The sequence below is a fragment of the Portunus trituberculatus genome, chromosome 6 (genome assembly GCF_017591435.1).
Source record: "Portunus trituberculatus isolate SZX2019 chromosome 6, ASM1759143v1, whole genome shotgun sequence".
In the NCBI taxonomy this organism is placed as follows: Eukaryota; Metazoa; Arthropoda; class Malacostraca; order Decapoda; family Portunidae; genus Portunus; species Portunus trituberculatus.
Window position 1 is genome coordinate 485,661 of NC_059260.1, and position 7,500 is coordinate 493,160.

Here is a 7,500-nt window from a genome sequence, read left to right on the forward strand (position 1 = left end):
CCATCACCACCACCACCACCACCACCACCGCTGCGGCAGGTGGTGGAGGGGAGTGGGTGGGGGTGGCGTCACTTCGGGGTGCGGACCGTGGGCGTGGCTGGACACCTTCACGCCCTCACCACGCTAGACTACGAAGACGAGGCGCAGAGGGGCGGCTTCAGATTCATGGTTCAAGTGACAGATAGAGTGAGTAGGTGTGGGCGTGTCTCTCTCTCTCTCTCTCTCTCTCTCTCTCTCTCTCTTTTTTATTCTTGTAAGTAAAATGTGTGGGTTTCTCTCTCTCTCTCTCTCTCTCTCTCTCTCTCTCTCTCTCTCTCTCTCTCTCTCTCTCTCTCTCTCTCTCCTCCTTCTTGTTTACTAATTTGTTTACCTCTGGAAAAATAATTCAATGGAGTTTTGGAATAAAATAACATTGTCCTCCATAAAAATAACTCATTTTCTATTGACACAGAAAACGGAGTAATTTTAAGGTAAACTCAACTAAACTAGCATGCTCAGACCCTCCCTTGTATTTTCCCTTGTGTTTCCCCTCATTTTCCCTTGTTTTCCCCTCATTTCCCCTTGTTTTCCCCTCATTTCCACTTATTTTCTCTCATTTCCCCATCATTTCCCCTCATTTTCCCCTTGTTTCCCCTCACTTTCCCCTCGTTGCCCCTCATTTCCCCTTGTTTCCTCCATTGTCCTATTTTTCCCCTCATTTTCCCTCATTTCCCCTTGTATTCCCCTTTCTCCTTATATTCCCCTCATTTCCCCTCATTCCCCTCACTTCCCCTCACTCCCCATCACTTCCCCTCACTCCCCTCACCCCTCACTCCCCATCACTTCCCTCACTTCCCATCACTCCCCTCACTCCCCTCACTTCCCCTCACTCCCCATCACTTCCCTCACTCCCCATCACTCCCCCATCACTTCCCCTCATATTCCCCTCACTTCCCCTCACACCCCACTCAATACCCGTCAATTTTCCCCTCACACACTCCTTTTAACCCTTCAATTTCCCCTCACTTCCCTCAGGGGCGTGGGGGGTGGGGGGACGCGCGCCACACGGACACAGCATGGGTGGAGGTGCGATTGAGAGACTTAAATGACAACGCCCCTCGGTTTTCACGCCCACACGCCCACGTCACGGTGAGGGAGGACGCGTCACCAGGCACGCTGCTCACCTCCCTCCCTGCCACCGACCCAGACCAGGTGAGAGAGAGAGAGAGAGAGAGAGAGAGAGAGAGAGAGAGAGAGAGAGAGAGAGAGAGAGAGAGAGTAAAGAGAAAAGATGAGAAAGAGAGAGAGAGAGAGAGAGAGAGAGAGAGAGAGAGAGAGGGTTATGTGGTTGATGTTACTGAAAGTGAGATAAAAACAAGGAAAGAGAGTGAGAGAGAGAGAGAGAGAGAGAGAGAGAGAGAGAGAGAGAGAGAGAGAGAGAGAGAGAGAGAGAGAGAGAGAGAGAGAGAGAGAGAGAGAGAGAGAGAGAGAGAGAGTTGAGTTACTGAAAGTGAGAAAGTTACTGAAGAGTGAGAGAGAGAAGAGAGAGAGAGAGAGAGAGAGAGAGAGAGAGAGAGAGAGAGAGAGAGAGAGAGAGAGAGAGAGAGAGAGAGAGAGAGAATATCAAAACACACAAATAACACACAAACTTGATAAGAAAGACGGAAAAATTATAAAAGAGAGAGAGAGAGAGAGAGAGAGAGAGACAGACAGACAGACTTCACTCCTCACAAAACCACCACCACCACCACCACCACCACCACCACCACCACCACCACAACCCACCACCACCACAAAACCCTCAAATTCCCCTCCACTACCCCAAACTAACCCTCATTTCCCCTCATTTCCCCTCCCCACCCCTCCTCCACCCCTCCAACCTTAGGGCGGCCAGCAAGCGATATCCTACAAGGTGCAAGGTGGTTGGGGCGCCCTTCGAGTGGATCCTGGCGGGGGGGTGAGACTGTGGAGGGGGCTGGATAGAGAGGCGGCTGGGGGGGCGGTGGGGGTGGCCAGGATAATAGCAAAGGACTCTGGAAATCCACCTTTATCCTCCACATCCACTTTGACAATCACTGTGGAAGATGTGAACGACTGCCCCCCACGTCTCCTGCCCCCCACGAGGCTGTACGTGAGGGAAGGCGCCCCCCCGTCCCTCCTGGGGGTGCTGAGGGCTACTGACGATGATCTCTGGCAGTTAGGTCACGGCCCACCCTTCTCTTTCTCTCTATCTTCCTCCAATCCATCCTTCGTGAGGGAGGCTGTGGCGCTCAAGGAGAGGAAAGGAAGAGGAGAGAGAGAGAGAGAGAGAGAGAGAGAGAGAGAGAGAGATAATGTAGTTTTATAAGAGATTTTGTGGTATTGAGAGAGAAGAGAGAGAGAGAGAGAGAGAGAGAGAGAGAGAGAGAGAGAGAGAGAGAGAGAGAGAGAGAGAGTTAAGATAATGTAGTTTTTATAAGAGATTTTGTGGTATTGAAAGAGAGGAAAGGTAGATGAGAGAGAGAGAGAGAGAGAGAGAGAGAGAGAGAGAGAGAGAGAGAGAGAGAGATTTTAACCCATTCTAACCCATTTTGACCCACACACACCCACACACACACACACACAGACCTGGACAGCGGGCGTGGCGGGGCCGAGGTGTGGACGCGGGTGGCGCTGGACCGAGAGGAGCGGGCGGAGGTGGCGGTGGAGGTGGTGGTGGGTGACGGGGGGGGGCGCGCCGCCTCCTACCCCGTCACTGTGGTGGTGGGGGATGTTAATGACAACCCCATGAAACCAGGAAGCAAGGTGGTCACTGTCTGGAAGGTGCAGGTGAGTGAGGGGAAAGTGAGGGGAAAGTGAGGGGAAAAAGGAGAAAGTGAGGGGAAAAATGGGGTGAGTGAGAGGAAGAAAGGGGAAAGTGAGGGGTGAGTGAGGGGGTGTGAGGGGAAAAGGGGTAAAGTGAGGGGAAAAAGGGGAAAGTGAGGGAAAAGAGGGAAAGTGAGGGAAAAGAGGGAAAGTGTGAGGGAAAACAGGGGGAAAGTGAGGGGAAAAAGGGGGAAAGTGAGGGGAAAAACGGGGAAGTGAAGGGCGAGTGAGGGGAAAAGGGGAAAGTGAGGGGTGAGTGAGGGGAGACTAAGAGGAGAGAGAGGGCAGAGATGAAGTGAGTGAAGGGAGAGAGTGAGGGAAGACTAAGAGGAGAGAAGGGGAGACTGAGGGGAGAGAAAGGAAGAGTGAGGGGAGAAGGGAGAGGATGAGGGGAGAGGGGATGAGTGATGAGTAAGGGGAAAGGGAGAAGTGAATGAGTGGACAGCAAAGGGAGAGGGATGAGGGGAGAGGGGTGAGGGGAGACGGGTGAGGGGCAAAGAGTAGTGAGTGAGGGGAAGAGTAAGGGGCAAGGGGTGGATGAGTGGAGAGAGGGGAGAGGAAACTAGTGGAGAATAAGGGGAGAGGGGTGAGGGGAGAATGGGGGAGGGGGAATGAGTGGAGAGTGAGGGGAGAGAGAGAGGGGTCAGTAAGTAAGAGGAGAGTGAGGGGAAAGGATGTTTTTATGTATTTCTTCGTCTCTCTCTCTCTCTCTCTCTCTCTCTATTCTATTTCTTCTTCTCATAATCTTTTTAATCCTCCTCCTCCTCTCCTCCTCCTCCTCCTCCTCCTCTTCCATATCTTCCTAACCACCACCACAACCACCACCACCACCACCACCACCACCACCACACACCCAGGGCGGCGGCGCGGAGGTGGCATTGGGGCGTGTGTACGTAGAGGACCCTGACGATTGGGACCTCCAGGACAAGACTTTCCAGTGGGCGGGACCCCCCCACCCACTCTTCACCCTGCAGGAAGACACGGGGGAGCTGTTCGGGTCGTCACAGCTCAGGGAGAGGAGGTGAGGGGCTGGGAGGGGCTGGGAGAGGGAGGTGAGGGGAGATGAGGGGTTGGGAGGGTTTAGGAGGGAATGTGAGGGGTGTGAGAGTGAGGAGAGGGGAGGTGAGGGGTTGGGAGGGGTAAGGAGGGGATGTGAGAGGCTGGGAGAGGGAGGTGAGGGGTTGGGAGGGATGTGAGGGGAGATGAGGGGATGTGAGAGTGAGGGAGAGGTTGGGAGAGGGAGAGGGGATGTGAGGGGAGGTGAGGGGTTGGGAGAGGGAGGGAGAGTGAGGGAGGGAGGGTTTGAAATGAGAGGGTTGCGTTGAGTGTGTGAGTGGTGAGAGGTTGTGTAGATCGAAATGTTACTCTCTCTCTCTCTCTCTCTCTCTCTCTCTCTCTCTCTCTCTCTCTCTCTCTCTCTCTCTCTCTCTCTCTCTTCTTAAAATCCATTATTTTAAACATCTTAAATGTCACTTACACACTCACTCTCACTCTCCCTGCCTCTCCCTACCTCTCCCCTTTCTCTCCCTGCCTGGCCCTTTCTCCCTGTCTCTCCCTCCCTCTCTCCCTACCTTTCCCTACCTCTCCCTGCCTCTCCCAACCTCTCCCTGCCTCTCCCTACCTCTTCCAACCTCTTCCAACCTCTCCCTACCTCTCCCTACCTCTCCCCGCCTCTCCCCGCCTCTCCCAGGTATGAGCTTCACTTCCTGGCGAGTGATCGTGTGTGGGCGCAGCGTGACGTGAGCGCCAACGTGACAGTGGAAGTCACGCATTTGTCCCCTGAGAGCTTGGCCAGTGCCGTGCCTCTCACTCTCTCCCCCATCTCCCCCCAAGCTCTCACAGCCGCCTGGACCCCAAAGGTAAACACACGCACACACACACACGCATACACACGCACGTATATATACATACAGACAGACAGACACACAGATAGACAGACAGACAGGTGAGATAAATTGTATTATTATGTATTTAAGGTTTTTGTTATGTGTCTCTCTCTCTCTCTCTCTCTCTCTCTCTCTCTCATCAGGCAGGGGGAGGCGGCCTGGGCACTCTGTCAGAGGCCGTTAGGGAGGTAGTGGGCGGCGCGAACCTACAAGTTCTTATCGTCAGCGTATACGGCAGCCCGCCCACGCCCACGCCCGCTCCACACGCCCGCGAGCCCCTCGAAGGCCCGCCCATCCCTGTGTCATGGGTGTGGGTGTGTGTGAAGGACGCGCGCCAAGGAACCTTCATGAATCCTGTCAAACTGCGTGGGCTGTTGTCAATGAACCAGGATCAGGTACTACTACTACTACTACTGCTACTACTACTACTACTACTACTACTACTACTACTACTATTGCTACTGCTACTGCTGCTACTACTGCTGCTACTATTCCTGCTGCTACTACTATTACTACTATTGCTACTGCTGCTACTACTGCTGCTACTATTCCTGCTGCTACTACTATTACTACTATTGCTACTGCTACTGCTACTTCTACTACTACTGCTACTACTTCTCATCTCTTCTTCCTAATAATTCCTCTTCTCTTCTTCTTCTTTTCTTCTTCTTCTTCTTCTCTCTTCTCTTCTTCTTCTTCTTCTTCTTCTTCTTCTTCTTCTTCTTCTTCTTCTTCTTCTTCTTCTTCTTCTTCTTCTTCTCCTCCTCCTCCTCCTCCTCCTCCTCCTCCTCCTCCTCCTCTCTCCTCTTCCTACTACTACTACTACTACTACTACTACTACTACTACTACTACTACTACTACTACTACAATATGAATAACACCAATAACAACAACAATAATAATGTCTCTCTCTCTCTCTCTCTCTCTCTCTCTCTCTCTCTCTCTCTCTCTCTCTCTCTCTCTCTCTCTCTCCAATAGCTAGAAAGAGTGATGAATCTGAGGGTTTTGGTGGGGGACGCCGCCCCCTCCTCCCCCTCCACGGCTCCCCTGCACCCCCCATCTCTCGCCTCCATGGTGCTGCCCCTCCAGGTAAGTCCCCTCACTCTCTCCCCTCACTCTCTACTCTCACTCTCTCCCCTCACTCTCTCCCCTCACTGTTTCCCTGTCACTCTTTCCCTCTCACTCTCTCTCCTCACTCTCTCCTTTTACTCTTTCCCCTCATTCTCTCCCCTCACTCTCTCCCCTCAATGTACCCCTTCACTCTCTCCCCTCTACCCCTCACTCTCCCCTCACTCTTTCCCCTCACTCTTTCCCTCTCACTGTTTCCCTCTCACTCTCTCCCCTCACTCTCTCCCCTCACTCTCTCCCCTCTTTCATTCATTCGTTCATTCATATTTCCGTTTTCTTTTTCCATATTTTCTTTTATTTATTGTTTTCTCTTTCTTTCTTTCTTATTGTGAGTTATCTTTTCTTCTTCTCTCTCTCTCTCTCTCTCTCTCTCTCTCTCTCTCTCTCTCTCTCTCTCTCTCTCTCTCTCTCTCTCTCTCTCTCTCCCACATATAAGATAAACATTACTTGACCTTTGACCTCGTGACCTTTGACCTCGTGACCTCCCATGATCCGCAGGTGGTGGATACAAACGTGACCTCCCTGGTGACCCCCCGCCTGAGTCACGCCTCTCCCTGCCCCCCGCGCGACCCCCACCGCCTCGAGGGGGACTCCTGCACCCCCAACTCCTGTCTAAACGGGGGAAGGTGTTTCATGGGCAAGAGGAGAGAGAGAGAGAGAGAGAGAGAGAGAGAGAGAGAGAGAGAGAGAGAGAGAGAGAAGGTATGGGAATGTAAAGGGAAGAGAATGAAGAGGAAAGAGAAATAAAGAGAAGAGAGAGAGAGAGAGAGAGAGAGAGAGAGAGAGAGAGAGAGAGAGAGTTTAGTATTTAGTGTATTGTTAATGGTGTATTTAATTCAACTCCTCCTCCTCCTCCTCCTCCTCCTCCTCCTCCTCCTCCTCCTCCTCCTCCTCCTCCTCCTCCTTCTCGTCTTTCTCTTTGTAATTATCATCTTTCTCCTTTTCCTTCTTTGTTTCTCCTCCTCCTCCTCCCCCTCTTCCTCCTCCTCCTCATCTTTCTTTCTGTACTTATCATCTTTCTCCTCTTATCCTCCTCCTCCTCCTCCTCCTCCTCTTCCTTCTCCTCCTCCTCCTCCTCCTCCTCCTCCTCCTCCTCCTTCTTCTCATCTTTCTCTTTAATTATCATCTTCTTTTATCGCCTTCCTCCTCCTCCTCCTCCTCCTCCTCCTCTTCCCCCAGATGTGTGTGCCCCTTGGGGTCTTCGGGGGGGCGCTGCAAAATCCTCTCCAGATCGTTCCATGGGCGTGGGTGGGCATGGGTACCTCCTCCCGCCCCCTGCCTGCCCACCACCGTCTCCCTCCGCCTTCTCCCCCTCCTCCCTGACGCCCTCCTTCTATACTCCGGCCCCCTCTCGCCCCCCTCTCCCCTCCGATACCCCCCCGCCTCCCTCTTGGTCTTGCAGGTGGTGGGGGGGCGCCCGCAGGTGGTGGTGGACGGGGGGCGTGGACCCCTCAAGGTGGAGGTGAACGTGACTCTGAAAACACACACCTGGCACACGATACACCTGCATGTGGAGTCTCAGGTGTGTGGTGTTGGTGGTGGTGTGTGGTTGTGGTGTTGGTGGTTTTGTGGGGTTGTGGTGTTATGTGGTGTGTGTTGTGGTGTTGTGTGGTGGTGGTGTTGTGGTGTGTGGTTGTGGTGGTGGTGGTGGTGTTGTGGTGT

General features: G+C 53.0%; 1 pseudogene; it reads left to right on the forward strand.

Moving 5' to 3' along the window:
• The window catches only part of LOC123516835, a 96,237-nt pseudogene that overhangs the window by 79,477 nt on the left and 9,260 nt on the right, over nucleotides 1-7,500 (forward strand).